The sequence below is a fragment of the Schistocerca nitens genome, chromosome 7 (assembly GCF_023898315.1).
Source record: "Schistocerca nitens isolate TAMUIC-IGC-003100 chromosome 7, iqSchNite1.1, whole genome shotgun sequence".
Taxonomy (NCBI): Eukaryota; Metazoa; Arthropoda; class Insecta; order Orthoptera; family Acrididae; genus Schistocerca; species Schistocerca nitens.
Window position 1 is genome coordinate 459,643,232 of NC_064620.1, and position 25,132 is coordinate 459,668,363.

The window sequence follows — 25,132 nt, forward strand, 5'->3', positions numbered from 1 at the left end:
CCTTTTCTTTCTTGCTTCTTTTGTCATTTGCAGAGCAGCTAACTCTGTTTCACATACATGAGGCACATCTAGTGCCCGCCATCCTTTAGCTGTGTTCTGTCCAAATCTTACCCCTAGCTACTCTCGATCCTTCAGTCTTTCATAGTTCCTACCATGTCAACATTCAAAATACTATTTGAAGGTCTCACAATTGTCTGATTTTCATGTATTATATACCAAAATTATCAGGAAAGTACATTATGGAGTAGAAAACGGAAAATGGTAAATTCCATGTACAATGTCCTCTTAAACATTTCATTTTACCAGGTAGAAGAGAGATCACCTATGGTGACCAATCAAAGAAAACACTGGAAAACATGGGAACTGATTAAGACCTCCTCAGTCATTCACTAGAATTGGTATCATCTGACTATCAGTGCACACACAGAACATTGAGCTTCTCTAAAAATAAAATCCTCCGGAACAGGCCATGAAGGCCCAACGATACCGACTGGCCGCCATGTTATCTTCAGCCCATAGGCCTCACTGGATGCGGATATGGAGGGGCATGTGGTCAACACACAGCTCTGCCAGCCGTATGTCAGTTTCCGAGACCGGAGCCGCTACTACTCAATAAAGTAGTTCCTCAGTTTGCCTCACAAGGGCCGAGTAAACCCCGCTTGCCAACAGCGCTCGGCAGACCGGATGGTCACCCATCCAAGTGTAGCCCAGCCCGACAGTGCTTAACTTCTGTGATCTGACGGGAACTGGTGTTACCACTGTGGCAAGGCCATTGGCATTGAGCTTCTCTGGGAGTCACTTTAATTGTCTGTCAAGGAAGAGGGGAGACACTAGAATCGAGCGAGCTGTACGTATTTCAGTTTTTATATTTTCGCAACTGACAAATCTCTCTCCTACGAGACTCAGCCAATTTTCGTAAAAGACATGTCAAAAGCATGTTATGGAAAAAAGAATGCTGCCCATTGCCTACACAGCACACACACACACACACACACACACACACACACACACACACACACACACACTACTGTGACGGTATGTGACGTAACTGCTTTGTTCATTTCTATAATTAATTCCCATCAAAGAAAAAGTGCTTTTTCTCTCGCTCTTTTAATGAATTTCTGTTTCCAACACTCGTCTTTTGTCATCGCTCTTGTTAACATGTCGAGAGTCGACCCCTCGACATACTGTATATAGCTCGCAGTGAGGCTGCTACTTCAATGTGCATGCAGCGAAACCACGATCTCAATGTGCACCATTTCTTGGAAATTGACTGCAAAACATTGTTGCCATTGAGTGTTCTTCCATACAGAGAGACCATATTAATGAAAGCGAAAAATGATTCCTGCTTCACAGTAACTGCAATATTATTTGTCTCTCTTTCCAAATATTTCACGATTTCCGAGTTTGTGGTTAGGCAGCAACCTAAGAGGACAGCTTAAATTAGTGCTAGTGAATCGAGGAGCAATAACATTCACGATCTTCCTTGTCACAAACTCGATAGCCGATCAAGTGGTTGTCGATATTGCACATGGCGTCAAAATGACGTCACGTATGCGGGAATTATTGTGAAAGGAGCATTACCCACACAAAACTTTGCGATTGACACCATTCATTTGTTACCGCACAGCCAATCAACTCGCGCCACAATTGCACCTCTGGATGGCGTGATCAGAGCTAATGTGCCCGACCACACCATGTGTAACGGTCGCTACAACAGTAAGAGAACAGAGCTGACGCCTAAACTCTGTATAAATAAGAATATAAATTGATGAAGCAATTTTCATTATATAACTATTTATGAAAGGCTATATTAAGCTCTACTGAAGGAGAAAATACAGTTGCTACGAAGGAAATCAAACATAATGGGTCAAGTAAACAGGCCCCATGTATTCCATTTTAAATATTGTTTGATGTGTTTCTATGAATATATTTTCGCTAGTAAATACATGTCGATTTGATCTGATTTTATTTGGTCCTGTAAAATTACACATGTACGAAGATTGTACTGTAATGTAGGGCAAGCCAAAGAATACAACATTATATGGCCAAAAAAGACGAAAGCAAACAATACTGTAAACAACATAAATATGAGAGAAACAAAATTACGTTCAAGTTTTTTTAACGTGCTGTAAACAATATCTAAAACAAGATACACAATATTACATACATTGACATACAAGTTACATCATTAATAATACAACCCATCTTATAGAAATTTTATATTTGTAGACATTCATTTAAATTATGTACAGTATAGTTTATGAGGAATTGTTTCAGTTTCCTCTTGGATACACGAGGATTGTCAATGTACTTTGTTACATCCAGTGGAGCTTATTATAAATTCTTATTACAGCATGGATAACTCTGTGTACTGTATGGAAAATAACTGAGTGCACAATTTGTCTGGGTGCCATCTCCAGTTCATTGTTCAAACCATAGCTGATATACTGCAACATAGCTACAGTAAAACGGCTGTTCGAATGGCTACACAAATGGCCACTGGTCTAGGGATAAACTAGAAACTATGCACCCTGTACATCACATATTCACCCTGTGTTCCTGGCTGGAATAGGAATACTAAGGCCTCCCCAAACCACGATTCTGTGCAGGTCTTTTTCAGATACATTTGTTACAGCGCTTCTGCACTATAACGATTATGATATGATTAATCAATGTCATTGATCGATTTACTTAAAAAGTTGAAAAAGCCACTTAAAAGAAGCCTAGACATTATCGCCCACCTACCAGTCTTTACAATCTATTAACAAAGTGACAGCCACAGCACTAACGTCGAACATGAGTGGTCTGTACATCTGACACAAGAAGCAAGTGCAGCATTACCTCATGTACAGATCAACGACAGGTATTTCTCCAGTTTATTACTGTCTCGGTATGCTTCTATACTGGCGGCAGCTGGCGACGATAATGGAAATATTGTGACAATAACGTGCATTTATCATCTCTCATTGGCAGTTACGAAAAGAAGCAACAGTGGGGAGTGGCAGAGCTCACATTCATGTCCCAGTCTTTGTGAAAACTTTGCTTCTGCCTTGTGTTGTTATTGTGAATATCACATTTAGTTTCGAAGAGATTTTATTTTGTTGATTACAAATGCCATCAAGGAGTAGATTAGTGACTTGTGAGTGTGAATATAGCAAATGTCTTGAATCAATAATGAAATAAGACTGATGGTTCAAATTTGGTCCACCACTGTATCCGGCCTTGGTCTAAGATACGTTTTATCTGTATGAAAAAAATCTTTCTTCGTTGCACATGGGTATAGGGGAAACTGGGCAAATGTTTTAACATGCAGGCACAGGGCGGTCGGAGAAAGTTGATCCACGACCTGGCAGACACCTACGCGCCTCCCTTTCTCTGCCACTGTCCATGCCTATTTGTTTGTTTCTATCCCATTGTCGCTGTCTCCTCTCTCACTTGTACTGTCTCCTTTTGTCTTTTTTTTCCACTGCCGCCGTCTCCAACACACCTCGGCAGCTCAAAAATCCCGGGGGGGGGGGGGGGGGGCGGAGGTTTCACACTTTTTTTCCCTGTACCCATTAAGATTTTGTTCCAAAATGCGCCCTCGCCTTTACCAATGTGTTAGAGTTTGCTGATAGGAGGGGAGGAGGGCTGAAAGAAAATGAACTACCTAGCAATTATAGAGCAATGAAAGTGGAAAAAATGGTGAAACAATATTATGTACACTCGAACATTTCAGTGCTATGAACTACACTAGGTTTACAGCAGCACCAGATTTCTTTTTAAAAAATACACCAAAACTGAGAAACAAATTAATACAAAGTGGGGAGACTCGATTACAGCAGATTTATTGATATGCAGAGTGGCCAGAAATTACAGTAGGACAACATGTATGTTAAAATTAGTGACTGTTAATCGATATCAGAGAGGATTGTTGCGAGCCTGCCCATCAATCTCTCTGTTACTTTCTTTCAGCACAAAAATATTAGCATTCCACGCGTTTTGGTGAGGAAGGCGGAACGAGGCTTGAGGCTACTGGTTCCCCAATCCTCTGTCAGAGGATTTTGAAGAGGAGCATACTCTCCTTTCTTGTGTTTCAACAGTAGGATGTTTTTGCTGGTTCCCTTCTTTCCTGTGCTACAGCTCAGTGTGCTGCTTATGTAAAATGAAGGTCAGTAGAGTTCTGAAAGTACATATTTATATACTTTGACCCATATAAACAACTAAGTATGTAAAATAGAAGGTTCACACAAAACTGTTTGCTTTACATTTTTTCTGGATACTTTACCCATCGAAAACGCCTGGCTCATGATTTCTTGAAAGAGTAAAACTGTTCCATAAATATTTTACTAAATTTTCAACCGTTCCAGTTTCACATAATTTTGGGTAGCAATTTTAAGATTTTTCAGACATGTTAGGACCCGTTGCAACCCATTTTCTTATACTGCAGCACCACTGTGTATACCTGAGTACCTGGTAGTAGTACGATGTCAAAATATTAGCCACGTAATGAAAATTTCACGCATCTGTCTTGTCATTTATACCCATTATTCACGGTTGAAGTCAGAACTGAAATGCAAGTAACTTTTACACAGACAACTATAATTAAAAATGATTTTTAAAATGGTTGATTGCATTTAGCATTCGTCTTCGTCAAGTATGCGATTTACGGCGATTGTGACGGCTGTATCTGTACAAGCAACAAAATTTTTCGCTGCAGACGCGATTTACGTTGATCTGTGAGAGATATACCAGCATAAAATTCCATTGCAGACAAAATTTACCGTGATTTGTGACGAGTATATCCAGTAAAAAAATACAAAATTTTCCTTTGCCGGCATAATTTCACAGTTTTATGCAAATTTACATATCTCGAAAGTAGGGAGGCTTTTATCCTGCGATAAATCCAAAGCCGGAGAGCTTTTCCGAGAACGCAGAATAGACTTCCCTTTCGTTCAAATTGGAACTGTCGTTCGTCTCGTCCAAATACAAATTGAGTCCTACGTTAAATTCAAAAAATTTTAAAACCGCCACCTGAGCTACAAAAGCAAAAGGTTTTAAAGCGATACTAAAAATGTACGGTGTTAAGTAACCACGCATCAAAATAAATGCCTCCTGTAGTTTTTAATATGAGTGCAGAGTCCCACCATCCCAAGTTCACTCTACACTACTTTACATAAAAACGCACAACAGTTGTAGGCTACATCTACAGTATACCAAAAAATGAGGTTTGATTTGCAAGTACAAAGAATTTCGTACGACAAAACAATTTTTTGTAAGGTGCTTGAGGCGCGAGGTGGCACCATCGAATAATTTCCTTTCCAAGACAAAGTGAAGTGCCCGTTATATTAGGAGTAAGTTTTAAATGCGTAAGTACGGTAACTTTGAGCCTCTGGATCTTCTAAACGGATAATGATATCGAAAAGAGTTTCAAGATTTCCCCAGATTATCATCTTAAGAACATACGGCGAGAATTTCGACGATTTTCCGCTAATATTAATTATAAAAGTGGTCGTCCCCACAATTGGTACTGTACACTAAAATTATGTTTTTTTTGGATGTGTCTTGTTAACCGATGAAGCTTTTCGAAAACTGGGAAGTAATTTTTCCCAGATAAATGTCTAAAGAACATGAGTTATTTGCTTGATTAGTTATTTAGATAATTGCGCCACACGTTGGAAAAAACAGCTAAAAAGCTATTTTTGTGGTCTTCTCACGAACCGCCCATGAACAAATGGTGTTCTTATAAACCGCCTCAGGCCCACCTCGGACCAGACATAATGGGAAGAAAAAGAAAAATATTTGCTGAATTTTCCTGGACTAGAGGAAATGTGTTATGTTTAAATTTTGATCCTGTGCTGTGTGTTAGCTAGAGTATCTTCCGATGCGTATACAAATGGTCGATATGCCAAGGGCTATCTGAAACATTTTACCTTTTCTCTCTGAATCAAAAAACCCTAAATCGCTCCAGGCAAATGCCGGGATGGTTCCTTTGAAAGGGCACGGCCGACTTCCTTCCCCATCCTTCCCTAATCCGATGTGACCGATGACCTCGCTGTCTGGTCTCCTTCCCCAAAACAACCCAACTCGGTGCTGGTTCCGCTCCAGAGGCGACCTCCGCCCGTGGAACAGCGCTGTGGAAGACACTGCACGACTGGCTTCTTCACTGTGCGGAGTTACGTTATGGGTTGATTTGGTCCTTCGGTGATGATCTGCCACAGGTAATATTGCCTGCTCTGACAGTTTTAATATTAATCCAGTGTTCTAAAAAATGTAAATCTGAACTGTCGTTTACGATATTGGCTGATAATTAAGTTGAACAGACATTCGAGTATTTGTTGATTCAGTGATGTTAGTTGGACAGCCTCTTTTACAGCTCCACGCATTACTGACAAGATAAGGATTATCACGGCAGACCGAAACCAAATATTTGCGGGTCCGATCCACTACTGCAAACGGTGACCGAATTCTTTAAGGAATTCCTGAGTATTTAGAACACCAGACAAGACAATGTACGCACTTGCACATACTACGTGCACAATGACAAGAAACAATCAAGCCATCGCAACAGCAAATCTGTTAAATGTTGTCGCAGTTTGGGTTCATCTCTTATTTGTTTTTACTTGCAATGAGCTTTCTGAGTGCGAGCTCACAAAGCCAATGATGTCTACGGCATTCGACGCCCCACATATTGTCTACCGTGCAACTACAATATTGGTTGCTAATGGCAACGTGGGGCGGTGCTGGAGGTATCCAATGGTAAGCACAGCTTGAGGCTGCCGATAGTAAAATGGTTTAAATGGCTCTTAGCACTATGGGACTTAAATTCTGTGGTCATCAGTCCCCTAGAACTTACAACTACTTAAACCTAACTAACCTAAGGGCATCACACACATCCATGCCCGAGGCAGGATTCGAGCCTGCGACCGCAGCGGTCGCGCCGTTCCCAACTGTAGCGCCTAGAACCGCTCGGCCTCCCCGGCCGGCTGCCGATAGTAGTTTAACTGCTTAGTCGACGAGTAATTCACAACACTGCTACAGTGCTAGTGGTGTTGACAGAAAGCAATGGAAACGATAAACAAAGCAAAGATTGCATTATATCTAAAACGACAGTTGCTGAAGGAATGCAAGGAAATTCGCAGAGTGAGAAGTGGCAGATGAGATTAGCATTTTTGTAAGATGAGTCATTGGAATGTGTGTTGTATACGCTCCACTGCCCGGACAGTGCACGATATACGTGCTCAACAAGCGAAAGTGATATTGAGACAGATGTCGAGCCATGTAGTTCCTCATCCTTGTCGGACAGGGAACCACAAACCCCGTCTCTAATGAAACGTAGTTAAGGATCATCATCGTCCAAGAAGCGGGTACTAAACGTAATTACGTACATGGAAGATCATTCATAGCATAGTAAAACAAAATTATGAACAGATTTCGATGAAGTCCACAGCAATTTGACGCGTAGTGTAGAAGAAAACTACGGATATTCAAGAGAGGACAAGGTACATTTGTTACAAAAACTGGCGTTTGCGCCTATCAAGGACACTTTATAGAATTTATAGCACCCGCGTGAAAGTGACCTACGTTATGCACATCAAATTGTGTTCTACATGGTTTACAATGATTTCAAGGGAAGCAGTAGATGGTTGTGTAACTTCAGACGGTGTTACAGAACTAGAGGACTTAAGATGAAATTAAAGCGTCAATTTTGCGATGCAGAGAAAACTACGTAATTGGCCTGAAAATTTGTAGATGAGACACACAAACTTATTCCATTGTTCAATAAGGAATGTGTGTTCATCTCCGACCAACCGGCATTTGAAGAAGAAATTCATATGAAAGGAACCCTGGAAATTAGAGGTATCAAGAGTGTTTTAACAAGATCAGCTAACATCAATGCCTTAACGAATTCGTATACAATTACGTTGACTGTTAATCTGGATGGTAAATTGGTTGGAAAGTTATTTATTGTGCTGCGAGAAGATAGAGGCGCTCTGCCCCCTACGATTCTCTCTCATGTGCGTGATCATGCAAGGGCAGTAGGGTGCATTTACGACACAGCAAGATGAGTTGTTTTGGGGAAGGAGACCAGACAGCGAGGTCATCGGTCTCATCGGATTAGGGAAGGACGGGGAAGGAAGTAGGCCGTGCCCTTTGGAAGGAACCATCCCGGCATTTGCCTGGAGAGACTTAGGGAAATCACGGAAAACCTAAATCTGGATGGCCGGACACGGGATTGAACCGTCGTACTCCCGAATGCGAGTCCAGTTTCTAGCCACTGCTCCGCCTCGCTCGGTTACACAGCAAGTAGAAGTGGATCAATGGACGTAAGAAAATTACAGATATGGTATGTGCACTGTTCTTGGCCGATAGTTGGTTCCTAGTCTGCATATAAAAGTCATACTCCTTTAGAGCAAACTATCCCTCCTGGGAAACGTGTGACATTGCAAGTTATACCAGCTGGAACCACTAGATATTCAGTCTCTGGATGGCCTATAAAACATTATGGCGCTATCTGCTGCTACACCTTAAAGGGTAGCCAGTTTCACGATAAGTTCCACGACAGACTGTTTCACTTTCTGTTGCATGCCATCACATTACATCAGTTCTCATCACCCCGTTACACCAATATGATTCTAAAAGCATTCTTTAAGAGGGGTTACCTAGCTGAATGTGCTGCACGGTTTACAAATCTCAAGGACTTCGTAATTGATCTTTATGGTGCGAAACTTTGTGATGATTGTGGCTTACCATTTTCGTTAGGTGTGCTTGGTGCAAGTTAGTGGTTGTTTTGAACATTTCTTGAATGTTGAGTCCATTTTGTGAAGTGTAATACGTACATCCACAGAAGTTTGTTCTCTGCACCTCCTGGATACTCATTTTCTATCAACCTCCTGATGTATATGGTGAGTCATTAGCAGCTAATATTTTTCTTGCCATAATTGTCAACAACACTTTCAAATAAGCTTTACTAAAGACTGAACTTGCGACCTTGCACCATAAGGGTTCATTGTTAGAACCCAGACTGCCTTGTTTTCAGATGACAAAATATGATCTAACAAATCTACAGTTTACTGGATATTATGAAACAGTTCTGCATCAGATCTTTAATTCAGTGGTTTTTAGTGTTCCACTGTTTACATTAGCAACACACGTTTTACTTAAGTGACGGAAATAGCGAAATATGAGAAACAATTTATCGATTAGCGAATGATAATTGTTAATTATATGTGGCTCTTAATGTATCATACTAGAAACACTAATATAAAATTTATATTTCCGTTCTTTTGTACTACTTTCCAGGAATTAATGTTAGTACTGAAATTACTGCACTCTAACACTGCATCCGAAAGTAAACGCCTTGTACATACATCTGTAGTTAAACAAATTTTTGCATATGTAGGGCATTAACTTTACGTTATGAAGTGTGTTAAACACGTCAGCTTTGATGCAGGTCTTCCTCCCGGAACAACAGACCGGTGTTGCTATAATTTCTCATTTTTTGTAGCTCCATAGCCTAATAACTGAAAATGCTATTCTATCGTTAATAGTTAGGTTTCAAGAAACACTTGAGTATGGAAATATCTTTCTATATACTCCGAAGTAATGCTGTGACATTCGTAGCCTTTGCCATTGCTTAAATGTTTAGTGTTCATTAAAAGGAAACATTGAACAAGATATTCTACTTCTTGCCGATTTCTCTTGTTGCAATGCAGCTTCTGCAATTTGACTGGCTTAAAATTTTAAGATTCACCGTCCAAAATCCGAAGGGTTCATGGAAAGAAAGGAATAATCAATACCACAAAAGCAACTCTTTAATGTGCCTATATTCAGTAACAATTCTGACAAAAATTATGTAACACTGTACTGATAAACGAGTAACACAATGCAATATTTACTAACAAAATAGTATTAAGTAAGTCACATTCTCTGTATAGATCGCCACCGCTCACTACACTTCTTTTTCACGTCTGCGGCTATCCAAAACATGCAAACCCTGATGCAAAAAAATTCACCACAGTCTTAAACCTAAGTTCTGAAAACGTCTTCGAAAGAAACAGCTTTGTTGAAGCACCTGTGATGCTCGCTCCCTAGCTGTGTGGCCTGCACACTTATCAGACTTTAATTAAACTAAACCAACATTAGAAGATACTGAATGCGTATGCCCAACTGCTTGAAGCATTGAGTCAATCTGAGAGGAGTACCTTTCTTCGGTGGCATCCAGTTAACCCATGCTGTTACTCTTATACATTTCGTCCTCTTATTTCATCATTTTAGTGCCTGCTAACGTCATTCTTAAACTTTTGTAATTGCTTGGTGCTCTACAGCTGCCTTAGCAAGGCTTTCTCTTATCTTTAACCACGCTTACTTCACATGCTACTATTAACGCAGCTTTCGATTATGCTCTAACTTCCTGTTATACCTTCCACAAGGTAACCTACCTTATCGTCAATTACTGCTGAATTTCTTCATGCACTACAGTCCAGCTGCATATTTTGCACTGAAATTTGCTCTATGTACTAGTTTGCTACAGATTTTTTTCAGATACTGACTGCAATGTACTCTCGCACTTCATCAACCATGTAACCATTTCCAATCACGTCACAACTGCACTTTCTTCTCTTGTCCATACAGTGTTTTCAGTCCATAATGCGCTATATATCCTACGTTACCTCTATAAATCTACTCATGTCATTGCTTCTACGTTTGGTCTTCAAACCGTTTCCAATTGGAACAATCTTTATGGCAGTACTTTTACTGCATATCCATCCTCCCAATGCCAATTCTCCTGATATATCTCTCGTTCTTGTCCACTTTCCTTAGTTCGATATCATTCCTCTTTCACACAACGCAACTGTTCTTACTAGCATCTGTGCTTTCGGCCCTGATGATTATCTAGTGCGACTTCTTACTACTAATGCTACTGTCTTCACTCTCCTTTGTTGTGGTACTCTTGCTACTAGAGCTAGTCTTTATTCCTAATACTTGAAGTACCCAGTTGTTCTCCACTAACATTTCTGCCGTCTACTGAACCACTCTTTCCGCTGGCAGGAATTCGGCTACTGTTCTTCCTCTTAACACACTTTCCATAATCATTGAATTTTCCTGAAAATTTATTCTTTCCCCACGTTTCGTTTCCATCATCGTCGCTATTGCTGTAACTGCTACTGCTAATGTTATGGCTTCTTTTAGTATTTTCATCTTTCGATCTTTCAGTGCTAGAGAGTTGCCTTTGGCGAATAATCGTTTTGTAGTTGCTGTTGCTGCGTGTGCTTTCTGTGGTAACACTGCTGCTTGTATTTGTTTTGGAACTCGAGATACTGTCAGAGCTGCTGTTTGATGTGTCGATTTTACAACTGGTACTAGATTCACTATTGGTACTCGCCACTGATGTTGCACTAGCCTTACTGCTTCTACTGTTGTTGCTACCGGTACTGCTGTTGGTGCTGCTATCACTCGTATTACAATTGCTGCTGCTGCTGCTACTACTGCTACTGTTACTGCTGCAGCTATCACAACTGTTGGAACGACGCAAAGCACCACAGGAACTGTCTGTATCACTGCCTCGTCTTTCTATTCGACCATCGTTAGGTCTCTTACAAAAGATATGATCACTAACAAGGGGTTCATCTACACAGCCAAGATCTATAGTTTCTCTCTGTGGTCCCATGGAGGTTCTTATATCATTGACTATAGACTCTTCCTTGTCGTGCTTTACATCCACACGATGAAACACACCATCTACTACTTTCCGTTGTGAGTTACTTTTTGGACCCTGTGGCCTTCCAGATATCGAGACTGTCTTAACACTAGTAGCCGGTGCCTCCTCTCTAAATGTAGATGTCTTTTCTCCGGTACGATCGTAGTGGGAAGAAGAATTGTTGATGTTGTGGCAAGTTGGGCCACTACTGAATGAGTGTCTCGTACCTAGCCATAAAAGCTGTTCGATGCCTGGCTGCTCAGCATCCGACGGCTGCTCCTTTTTAATGTCGGCCAACATCTGCACCACCTTCAGCGCTGACGAAGACTGCTCACCAGTGATGTCACTCAGAGTAGTGGAGCCATCGCTAGCTTCGTTTCCGTCACTGTCGTCGATATCACTTCCCGATGAGGACGCCGTGGCAGTTTCTTCAGCGGAAGTACAGAAATTGTACTCTTGGGCGTGCTTTAGCCGAAGCAAGCTCTTGTCGTCGTCGTGATCACTGTTTTCTTCGCATATAGTCGGAATTATCTGTCTTTCTGAGTAGGGTGGCATTTCTGAAGAATCTTTCGAGTCTTCTTCACAATCGACATCGATGTCATCATCATTTGTCTCTGTTGAAGACGATCTTTGATATCCTGATGTACGTAGCGAAACATTTTTCGAAAATTTCTGACTATTATCAACCGCTGAAGACGATTGTTCTGTATCCTGCTTTGTTAGCTGCCTTGTACTATGAGCAGATATTGTGTAATCTGGAGTGCAACATTTCGTGGGCATACTACTGCCCTCTGTTTGGGGCATTGTTCCGTGAGCGTTTTTCGTCTCCTTGGTTACATTCGGTGAAGGCCACTCAGCAGTTGAACTTTTCCAGATTGTGTCCAGCGCCTGAGTTTCTACTTTTTTCTCGATACGGCTAATATCCAATACCCTATTATGACTTTCAATCATCTTCGCGGGTTTTGGCGTGGAAGTATACCATCTTGAATACGAATGATCAGCCCAGACACTCGTGCTCGGCGACGCTGGACCTATAGTGCTATCCGACGATAACCGCTGATAAGATAATCCACTGTCATTTTCATTGCTCCTGCAAGAGTCTGACACAGATAAACATTTTTGTTCTTGTTCCCTAACAGGCGATGCCTGCTGGGAATGATCTCCCAATTGTTCTTCCCAAAGTTTAAGGGAATTTGATTGCGTGGAATCCTGTCCGTGGACTAGAGGTGTTTCTGGTGTCCTGTTTGTCTTGTCTTCAACAGTAGCCAATAGTGTGTTTTTACATGTAGGACCTACCGAAGGTCGTAAATTAGCTTGCAACAAATTTCCTTCTTCAGACATTACATTGACTCCAGCCAATGCATCGTCCGTGTTGTGCATCTGTGAAGCTGTAGGAGAGTTAGTATTTTCCGTGGTAGTAATTCTACCACTGTTATATCCTGAAGAGTTATTTAGTGAAAGCATCTGTTCTTCAGAGTAACGTCTCGTAGACAATTTGATACAAAGACTTTCTGAGGTATTTACCACGTGAGAACTCATCGCACTAGGCTTCAAGTAATTTTCCATTGAATACATACAATTAGGATTTGCAGACTTATCATTTTCAGGGAGTATTTCACATTGATGTGCTCCGTCGCCCAAGTGTTTCACGCCTTTTTCTTCTATACGTCCCGCTTCATGCGAATTGTTGGCTATGTTGGAATCTGTGAGGGGTAGAGGGTGACGTTTAGTTGACTCTACAAGATCCTTCATGCTAGGGAGTTTCGATGTTTTCATTGGTATGGAACAAGTATCTACAGGAAAATCAACATTCTGGGATTCTTCAGATTGTTCTAAGCCTTCAAGTAAACTCGCCTCTGTTTTTATTTCTGAATTGAGCAGAACTGCAGTCCGCTGAGAAGTTTCGCACCAGTGAGATGTTTTGCTTTCTGGCTTGCCAGGTGCGCCATGCCCTGTCTCAAAGTTCGCTACCGGAAGTGATGAAATGCCACTACAGGAAGAAACATCACTCTCCGTTTCATGTAGTTTTGCAGTTTTTTTAGCTTCTGAAAGAGTAACAGAAGCATTATTGGGAATACCAGACTGCATCGTAAGGCTATTTTTCAAATAACTGGGATAACCCGAGGTATATTCGTAGTTTCTTTCACTTACCAGTTGTTCTTTGGTGTTAAACGTTTTACTAAACTGTAAAAGAGTGACGAGAAACTCATCCTGAGGAACAAAATACCATTTTGTGAGACTTTTTAGGCACGCGTTCTTGCTGACTTCTGTATTTTCATCTTCACTCGAAATATCGCTACATATAGGCTGATATTTCTCCTTTATCGGCTTGTCTGTCTCTACTGGTACGAGATCATGGCAATGACGGTCGTTATGTATCTCTGTACTAGCGTTTGGGTAACGACCAAATACGAAGGATCTGTCATTGTCCGGAGGATGAGGAAACGAAACAGTTTCACTCTCTGACAACTGTACTCTGCAGCGTCCTCTTAATTTTAACTCTGCGTCCTGCCCAATGTTCATCGTTTCTCCTGCACAAGGATCGCAAAAGCGCATCCGATCCTGCGATGGTTCTAATAGAGCTTTATCTGTTTCACTCTGCTTTATAGCTGTTCTTAATGGGCTCTCTCTTTTGATTTCCGGATTCGTAACGGCGGATTCCACTGTGAACATGCTTTCCGTTTGTTTCTTCTGGACCTCAACCCACCACCGATGTAAAACACATTTCTTCCGCACCCACCACCGATGTAAAATACGCTTCTTCCACATAGTTCTGGGTATTCCACTTCCAGGTGGCTGTGAAGTGGGTGGCTGTGAATCCGAGGTGCTACATCGAGACATTCTGCTATTCATTGCAGGGGTGTCATAGTCAAAATGTGGAGAACTGTTGCAGCCCTGACCTTCGACACTGTGTGGATGGATTCCATTGCTCTTGTGCAGAGTACTAGGAGATAAACTGGATCTGCAATTCTCTCTTTGATGCTCGTCACCTGTTTGGGGATGTCTCGTGCACGAACTGGACTGGTGGTGATCAAATACATCGCTCTCAGAAGCGTAAGAAGCATCTGAATCTACGTCTGAAGTGTCATTCAAGTGTAGTAGTGGAGACTTTTGTACCGAAGTCTGACGCAGCTGCAGTAATCTGGACTTCTGCTGAGGCGCTACTGACAGACTAGCATCAGCACCGACAGCTGCAGCGGCTGGATGGCTGACACCGTTCGTTTTGTATATAGGAATTCCTTTGGAGAGCAGCGAGCGAGCGTATTGTGTTGGCGCTCTGAATGTCTGGTGACCGTGCTCAGATGATGACGCAGTTGATCCCGTTTTCTCAGTAGCGGCTGTAACGTCCATGGTGCCAAAGTCGCACTGGTTCCACTGTTGGTACAGTTTACCGTCCTGGTGCTCTCTGGTACCCGTAGATTTTAATTGCCTTGCAGATAAACTGTCATCATCGTATTCAGGCACAACTCGTGTATGTCCATTTTCCGCTTCGTTCTTCAAACTACAGTGCTGGTGGTGATTAGGTGATGATGTAGAATGTTCAAGGTGCGCTCTCACGTCCCGCTGGTTGGTGGATGAAGCCCCTATGCAGCCGGCGCTGTAGGACACTGGACAGGAGAGGTCGAGAGCTCGGTCCTTCCATAAAGGGTGTGTGCGATGGGGCCTCGATGCTGAAGACTGCTGCTGTCTGGGCGTACGCGGCTGCTGCTGCTGCTGCTGGGGAGGGTTCTTCCCCTCCGGGGCGAGCGTGTCGTGCTGCGACAAAGGCACCACTACTGGTGCGTTAATCATCCGCCGCATCGAGAAGACCTTATGTATCATTCGGGTAAGTACAGTTCTCAGAGCTACGCTGACGGAAATGTAAAATGTTTCATCCTGAACGCCTTGACATATAACAATGTGGGACACGCTGATTAAAATTTGAACCCTACAGATGATCAATGGTAAATACAAAATGGCTGTCCGCTCTAACGCTACCAGAACTGTTCAGATGGAGATTGCAAGACTTATTTCCAGAGGACGTCTACATGAGCATAGCACCATCTTTCACACTGTGAGAAGGTCGAATCATTGACGTGAGGGCGCAGTGACGTCATACTGGATGGTTGACGTATAGTGCAATGACCATAGAACCAGTTGTGATGCAATGAACTCAGGACAACAATGTGGTAAGAAGAATGGTCACGAGGCCGTCCAGAACAATTAAACCATGAGAAGATTGTTGGATAGTATGGCTGGCTTTGGCGAACAGACAGATAATTTAAATCAGACAGGGATGTTGCATGCAGACTGTCATCATGACCTGGTGGGAACTAATTACTGTAAGTTAGATTGAATCTCAAGCAATTATCATGCCTCATTTACTGGTGATACCATACCACGAACTTACTTTGTGAGGTCCAGAAGTGATCCCAGTGGTTGTTTCCCACTGCCTTCCACTGATGATGAAATGACAATGGGAACAACACAACACCCAGTTCCTGTTCGGAGAAAATCTCCGACCCAGCCGGGAATCGAATACGGGCCCCTTGGCGTGACAGATCGCCGCGCTGACCACTAAGCTATCGGGGCGTACCATACCACAGAAGACACACTCGTTTGGTGAGTTACTGGGCAGCATTTTGTGGTGTACAGCAATCTGCCTCCCTTCTGTTTATGGCTTTCTTCTCAACGCCAACGTGTCCGAGAAACGCTCAGGCAATAGCGATTCTCGAAACCTACTGCTCTCAAACTCCTTGGTATCACTGTGCGTGGAGTTATCCGACAAATCAACAGAACTTATTTGGTAATAGTTGAAGGTGATACAAGACTTTTTCAAAATGAGCCCGTAACGAATATAAAACTAGATAGGAATAATTCATGAACACCGAGAAATGTAATACGTATTAGCATCAGTAATTGTATATAGATAATTAATGCAGTTTACATTTTTATTCGAAATAGTATGCTTTATCTAAGTAAGAAGACTACAGAGTCGAAAGCGGAAAGAGGGACTTCACTCGACGGGGTTCTCAGAAGGACACACCGGGAGGGACTCAGGTCAGTGCCATTCTGACCAGTTTACCACCTTTAGTAGTGCAGCGATTGGGCACCGGATGTACAATAGGTGACTTAAAAAGATTTTGGGCTGACTTGAACGTAGTCACTCGCGAGGGTTGTTGGTGTCTCCAACCACCGAATCTGCAACAGCTTCAGCCTCCACCTACAGACTGATGTGGTGAGATCGGACCGCAACCGTGAGAGGATGCAGAGGGACAGTGAAGCCATTTTGATAGAATTTTATTAACTTCAGGTTCCACTCTGAAGTCGAGTTTTCAGATTCAAATGAACAGTTTGCTTCAAGATCTGGCCACAGATACAATGTATTCCTTCCTCTAGCACAGGCTTCTAAAACTTAACATGAGAACTACTGTACAACTTCGTGATTGCAGTTTTTTCATGTTTTGTACAGTCTTGCTGCAGACCTTTTATCAGATGTGTAAAGCTTGTACTTCAGTATTATTGTTGATTGTCAGACGATTTGTGATTGTTTCATTCATTACATTCCTAGTTCACTACTTAAGAGGGTGTCTAATTCATGTCTGATGACAGAGCCAGTTAGCATGCTTCCAGATTAGACAACCCGATAACTTAAAAATGGAGGCTGAAGCTCGCCAGTGTGTCTCAAGAGCGGCGGGAAGGAGAGGGGAGAAAAAAAGGAACCCTTTGACATGCCGTTCCTGACCAGGGTTCTAAATGGCAGGACAATGCAAGACCCAACACTGCAGTTCACACCACAACCGTCTTGATGTCTGTAATGATCCTGGACTGGTCTGCTCGTCCCCCTGATTTGTCCCCCCGAGAGAATGTCTGGGGTGCGATGAGAATACATACACTTTCATACCAGCCTCCAGCTGTTAGTTACAGAATAACAGAGTTTCCATCATGGTAGGAAATATTTCAGAACGACGTTCGTGGGACATGTGCTTCCAGGTCACAACGAACACAAAGAGTGTATTTGCGTTTGGGGAATCACACTTCATGAAAATAGGTAGGTTGGCGACAATGGTGGGTGGATGAAGATGGATGATCATGTGAGCTGAATGAAGCATTAATGATTTAATACCAGTTAAGCAATAAGCGCCTGCACAACGATAAATATCTGACGTTTCCAAGCTGTATCAATTCTCATTTCCGTCAGAGGATGTCTACAATTTCCCTCGACAGAAGACGCTAAAATTGTCTTAATTTGCCGGGGAAACCTTTACAGGAGGGCGATAAAGCATATCGGCGTGATGACATAGCAACTTAGTGATAGTTAAACGTTCTTCATACTGACTGTGCGGAAGGATGCAGTGACATGAATTATCAGTGCAAACCGTTTAGATATATTGGAGATGCAATGTCATGAATACGTCGTGACAAAAATTTGTGCCAGAGTAGGTCTCCGGCCACGATTTCCTTATTTTGACGCGCATTTACTTTAATCACTAGGCTGATGTTTCCACTTATGAACATTTTAATCAGTATTTTCAAGGGATACCAAGGAAATCCGTATCTGCGATACATTTTCAGGTTCCTGAACATATCGGTTACGCCGCAGCTTTAGCACACCAAAACGGTACACACTGATATTTCACGTCATTGCATCTTTCATTTTATTCCCATCGATCCACTGATTTCATGTTAGTGTGTTCAATGGAATTCAGTTCATACATACCGCTTGTGAAAGCGTAAGCAACGCTCTTCCATCGATACAGTTGCCCCAGTTGGGCTACTGTCACATACTCTGTGGGAGAATCTCTTACAGTAGTATTCAGAAATTATAGGTGAAAACACCAGTTGCACCGAAAGTTAGTCAGCCTTGCAAGGAGAGTTAATGTAGCTTAATGGTTAAGGCAATCGCTCGTTTTTAAGGCAATCGCTCGTTTTTAAGGCAATCGCTCGTTTTTAAGGCAATCGCTCGTTTTTAAGGCAATCGCTCGTTTTTAAGGCAATCGCTCGTTTTTAAGGCAATCGCTCGTTTTTAAGGCAATCGCTCGTTTTTAAGGCAATCGCTCGTTTTTAAGGCAATCGCTCGTTTTTAAGGCAATCGCTCGTTTTTAAGGCAATCGCTCGTTTTTAAGGCAATCGCTCGTTTTTAAGGCAATCGCTCGTTTTTAAGGCAATCGCTCGTTTTTAAGGCAATCGCTCGTTTTTAAGGCAATCGCTCGTTTTTAAGGCAATCGCTCGTTTTTAAGGCAATCGCTCGTTTTTAAGGCAATCGCTCGTTTTTAAGGCAATCGCTCGTTTTTAAGGCAATCGCTCGTTTTTAAGGCAATCGCTCGTTTTTAAGGCAATCGCTCGTTTTTAAGGCAATCGCTCGTTTTTAAGGCAATCGCTCGTTTTTAAGGCAATCGCTCGTTTTTAAGGCAATCGCTCGTTTTTAAGGCAATCGCTCGTTTTTAAGGCAATCGCTCGTTTTTAAGGCAATCGCTCGTTTTTAAGGCAATCGCTCGTTTTTAAGGCAATCGCTCGTTTTTAAGGCAATCGCTCGTTTTTAAGGCAATCGCTCGTTTTTAAGGCAATCGCTCGTTTTTAAGGCAATCGCTCGTTTTTAAGGCAATCGCTCGTTTTTAAGGCAATCGCTCGTTTTTAAGGCAATCGCTCGTTTTTAAGGCAATCGCTCGTTTTTAAGGCAATCGCTCGTTTTTAAGGCAATCGCTCGTTTTTAAGGCAATCGCTCGTTTTTAAGGCAATCGCTCGTTTTTAAGGCAATCGCTCGTTTTTAAGGCAATCGCTCGTTTTTAAGGCAATCGCTCGTTTTTAAGGCAATCGCTCGTTTTTAAGGCAATCGCTCGTTTTTAAGGCAATCGCTCGTTTTTAAGGCAATCGCTCGTTTTTAAGGCAATCGCTCGTTTTTAAGGCAATCGCTCGTTTTTAAGGCAATCGCTCGTTTTTAAGGCAATCGCTCGTTTTTAAGGCAATCGCTCGTTTTTAAGGCAATCGCTCGTTTTTAAGGCAATCGCTCGTTTTTAAGGCAATCGCTCGTTTTTAAGGCAATCGCTCGTTTTTAAGGCAATCGCTCGTTTTTAAGGCAATCGCTCGTTTTTAAGGCAATCGCTCGTTTTTAAGGCAATCGCTCGTTTTTAAGGCAATCGCTCGTTTTTAAGGCAATCGCTCGTATTTAAGGCAATCGCTCGTATTTAAGGCAATCGCTCGTATTTAAGGCAATCGCTCGTATTTAAGGCAATCGCTCGTATTTAAGGCAATCGCTCGTATTTAAGGCAATCGCTCGTATTTAAGGCAATCGCTCGTATTTAAGGCAATCGCTCGTATTTAAGGCAATCGCTCGTATTTAAGGCAATCGCTCGTATTTAAGGCAATCGCTCGTATTTAAGGCAATCGCTCGTATTTAAGGCAATCGCTCGTATTTAAGGCAATCGCTCGTATTTAAGGCAATCGCTCGTATTTAAGGCAATCGCTCGTATTTAAGGCAATCGCTCGTATTTAAGGCAATCGCTCGTATTTAAGGCAATCGCTCGTATTTAAGGCAATCGCTCGTATTTAAGGCAATCGCTCGTATTTAAGGCAATCGCTCGTATTTAAGGCAATCGCTCGTATTTAAGGCAATCGCTCGTATTTAAGGCAATCGCTCGTATTTAAGGCAATCGCTCGTATTTAAGGCAATCGCTCGTTTTTAAGGCAATCGCTCGTTTTTAAGGCAATCGCTCGTTTTTAAGGCAATCGCTCGTTTTTAAGGCAATCGCTCGTATTTAAGGCAATCGCTCGTTTTTAACGCAATCGCTCGTTTTTAACGCAATCGCTCGTTTTTAAGGCAATCGCTCGTATTTAAGGCAATCGCTCGTTTTTAACGCAATCGCTCGTTTTTAACGCAATCGCTCGTTTTTAACGCAATCGCTCGTTTTTAACGCAATCGCTCGTTTTTAACGCAATCGCTCGTTTTTAACGCAATCGCTCGTTTTTAACGCAATCGCTCGTTTTTAACGCAATCGCTCGTTTTTAACGCAATCGCTCGTTTTTAACGCAATCGCTCGTTTTTAACGCAATCGCTCGTTTTTAACGCAATCGCTCGTTTTTAAGGCAGGAAATCCAGGGTCCTGTCATGGTGTGATACTTTCATTTGTCAGGTCATATTTGTTATCCTGAATAGAGGTATGTTTGTTTTGATTCCAAAACAGCAGTATGCTATGTGAAAAATCAGCTCCTTTGTCCTACAATTCACGGAATAAACCAAGGACTTCATCTCGTCAGTGAAGAGAACCTTAGAAATGAAGCACAGACTCTGAAATGGACCGCACTCTTTTCAAAGGAACCATACCTCAGTTTTTCTAAAGTGAATTAGGAAAACCAAGGAAAACCGAAACCTGGATGGTCGTATTTGCTTCTGCCGACCACCTAACGTACTACATTATGGTTTGCTTCGTCTCCTGTAGGTTGTGTGTGAAACATTTTTGTCTTTTAGAGGAGCCGTGTTAGTCAGCCGATCTTTGTAGCGTACTCCATGCTGCAGAGACGAAGGGTCGCAAGACTGGAAACAAAACAGAGGGACGATGGGCGTTGTCAAGAGGCTCATTACTTCAAGAATTTCGTAATTAGTGGTGTATGAGGTATGATTTTGGAATTATTCATGCCTATTTCGCATGTGATGCGCTGTGCAAATCAAGTCGTGACAGATGACGTTGGGTTTGCACATGAGAAAAAGAAACATTTGAGATTTATTCTCTGTGGACGTCCACAAGATCCTCAATTGCACACACAACAGCACCCTGAAAGTATCACTACATGATGTAAAACTCGTGTTAAAGTTGTTGAAAAGAAATATTTGCACAACAGATCCTTCACGCTTGTCATTTAGAGTGGAAAACACGACACATTTCATACCCCTACAAGGCTGGAAATGTGTTCAAGTTGGGGCAGTTGCTTTTTAGGGTTATGCGCGATTCTAAAATTGTTCCATGGATACGGGCGTTGCTCGCCACGAAAGTAGATCTGTCATTGCTCTCAAGGATCTTGACACCGTATTAATTTCCACTACAACCAAACCACCAGTTACTTTTATCAGAAATTCCTGTACGATAATGGTACGCCAGTTTATCTGGGGACACCTACATTGAAATTATCAATGCATTGCTATGAAAATTCCCGGTTATAAAGAACTGAAATGTTTACTTTTTCTGGCTTCCTTTCTGTACTAGTCTATTTTTCATGCATAGTATAAAAATATTTTAAGTTCTTTGATTACCATTTACTATCGTATTACAGTATGATAAATACTGTGATAATTTCTAGAAAACTGGAACTAAAAACAATTTAACTTAAATTGTTACAGAGCCGAAGATGATTACCAAACAGAGTAAAGTCAACAAACGTCAAAAAATGTGTGTTGCCTTCTCAGAGAAGCTTTCACGTTCTAGTATTAGAACAGCGAACAAGAGAAATGGGACCAGTCTTTTCTGAGCATCTACTACAGCTAAAAATGACTCACCGTGACTAAGCTGCAATCAATATTTAAAGAAAGATTAAGTTTTAAAGTACCTGTTGGGAAAGGAGATCCGAGGGATTCCTCGTTACTTTCGTTGGTAAATGATATTGAAGAATACGGATGGGAACTTATGTAAGAAACCATCCATATATTCATCTCCTGGGAGTAGACAAAACCCCGGAAAATCTGGCTTTATAATTGTTTGAAATTCTCCTCCTGAAAATTACTTCAGTATTTTAACTAAGTAGTAAAGGAGTTTTGCTATTTGGGGAGCAAAATAACTGATGATGGTCGAAGTAGAGAGGATATAAAATGTAGACTGGCCATGGCAAGGAAAGCGTTTCTGAAGAAGAGAAATTTGCTAACATTGAGTATAGATTTAAGTGTCAGGAAGTCGTTTCTGAAAGTATTTGTATGGAGTGTAGCCATGTATGGAAGTGAAACATGGACGCTAAATAGTTTGGACAAGAAGAGAATAGAAGCTTTCGAAAAGTGGTGCTACAGAAGAATACTGAAGATTAGATGGGTAGATCACATAACTAATGAGGAGGTATTGAATAGAATTGGGGAGAAGAGGAGTTTGTGGCACAACTTTACTAGAAGAAGGGACCGGTTGGTAGGACATGTTCTGAGGCATCAAGGGATCACCAATTTAGAATTGGAGGGCAGCATGGAAGGTAAAAATCGTAGAGGGAGACCAAGAGATGAATACACTCAGCAGATTCAGAAGGATGTAGGTTTCAGTAAGTAGTGGGAGACGAAGAAGCTTGCACAGGATAGAGTAGCATGGAGAGCTGCATCGAACCAGTTTCAGGACTGAAGACCACAACAACAAAATTTTAACTAATGTGGCACATCATTTCTGAAGAAGAGCCCAGTGTTCAACAGGTACGCCACTTTGCTAGGCTGAAACAAAGGACTGTATTAACTGAGATACTGAACATTAGTTTGAGCTCGCAAGAGGCAACTTCCCGAGATATTTCCATAGCAGCAGTAGTGGAAATATGGAAGAAGTTGATAGACCAGCTAGTCACCGGTTACAACAGTACTTTGCAAAGCATTATATAGTGTCAGAGCGAAGAGTACATAGTGTACTGCATTAGTTTTCCATCTTCTTGTACTATTCACAGATGGTACACAGAAAGGTTTTCGGAACCCTTCTGTATCAGCTGCAATATCAATAATTTCTTTGTTGAGGTCGTTAAGAGATATGTAATATACACAGGGTGGTCAGATAATGTCTCCCAAGTTTGTAACTGTTTCAGGATACGTTGTGCTGAGAAATAACTTAAGAAAGGTTAGATAAATTGCGCCATTTCAGAGTTAATCTTCATTGAAACCAACGAATCAGGTCTTCGTGCAAATTCAAGCATCTCGCCAGACAATTAGTGTCAGTTGCTTTGTCAGTGTACATCAGGCCTGGGGCCCTATTCTGTATCGTTAATACCGATCAGTGCAGTAGGTTAGCCTAGTAATGACTCATTTTCAGCTCTTTATCTGAAGTTACTATTCTGTAAGTTGCTGGGACCTGTTACCGATCGATTCTTCTGTACTGGGAGGTTTTGGATTTCAGTACGGCTCTCCGGTTCAATGTGATACACCTAGACTTATTTTAAACTCTGATTTAGTGATCGGTTTTAGTGATCATGTTACTGAAGGCACCAGGATGCATCCAGGTGGAAAGTGAGTTTATCATAGACTATTTTCCTTTGTAGAAATATGGTTTATATTGTTACTGTAAATTACCATAACAGTTTCGGTCAATATTCTCACAAAATACCTGTTATTTTTACGTAATCAAAAGTTTAAAAGATCGTTAAATCAAAAGATTAAAAGATCATTAAACTTCCAAAGGGCGGCTCTGCTTACGTGTATCACGAATGTTAGCTTAAATTACTAGTGACTTCGCGTACTTTTTTCCGCAAATGGTTTACTTATTAACTATCGAAACGCGTTTAAAACATTTAAGTAACAATGCAAAGGAATTTTGCGAAGCCTGATAGAGGAAACCTTCCAAAATTTCACGCATTTATGGTGTACGCCAGTATCATTCGGCAATGAAATCAGCCTGCGTATCTTTCGACTGGAATTATGCATAAACCGCTAAAGGCATGCCAGTAATAATAGTGCAGTGGGTATGGCAACGAACTTCCAAGACGGCACGGTAGCTCAGCGTGTTCGGTCAGAGGGTTGGCTGCCCTTTGTAATAAAAAAAACTGAGTGAACGGATCAACGAGGGACTAACAGGTGTCGTGGGACGTCTGCTCCGAACATATCCAACGAAAAATTACGAACAAGATGAGATCAGAAAAAACTGCCGTAGGTTCGCATACCACTGCATGCCAAAATATTTTTTTCCTCTTCGTGTTTGTAACATATTCGGCGACTTCGTCAATCGTCAAACTTAGGCATTTTTCTGATATATTCGTTGTTATTTACAATTAAGAGCGTACTTTCTCAGTGATGAGAATCTTCGATTTCGTGACTTCCACATGTTTAAGAATTGAAAGATGAATTTTCTGTGCGTGAAACAACTGACAGTGACATTTATACTTTTCCTTGTCACAAATAATTCATTTTTTTTCTGAATACGTAGCGATTTCCGAGTGTGTGGTCAGACAAATCTAAATTACAGCGAATGAAACTAGCAGCAATCGTATTTATATTTTAGCTTGTAGGAAGTACACTCCTGGAAATGGAAAAAAGAACACATTGACACCGGTGTGTCAGACCCACCATACTTGCTCCGGACACTGCGAGAGGGCTGTACAAGCAATGATCACACGCACGGCACAGCGGACACACCAGGAACCGCGGTGTTGGCCGTCGAATGGCGATAGCTGCGCAGCATTTGTGCACCGCCGCCGTCAGTGTCAGCCAGTTTGCCGTGGCATACGGAGCTCCATCGCAGTCTTTAACACTGGTAGCATGCCGCGACAGCGTGGACGTGAACCGTATGTGCAGTTGACGGACTTTGAGCGAGG

At 41.8% G+C, this 25,132-nt stretch overlaps 1 pseudogene; it reads right to left on the reverse strand.

Annotated features, from left to right (window-relative positions):
* Positions 1-660: 660 nt before the first annotated feature.
* Positions 661-777, reverse strand: LOC126196082 (5S ribosomal RNA; annotated as a pseudogene).
* Positions 778-25,132: the final 24,355 nt, after the last annotated feature.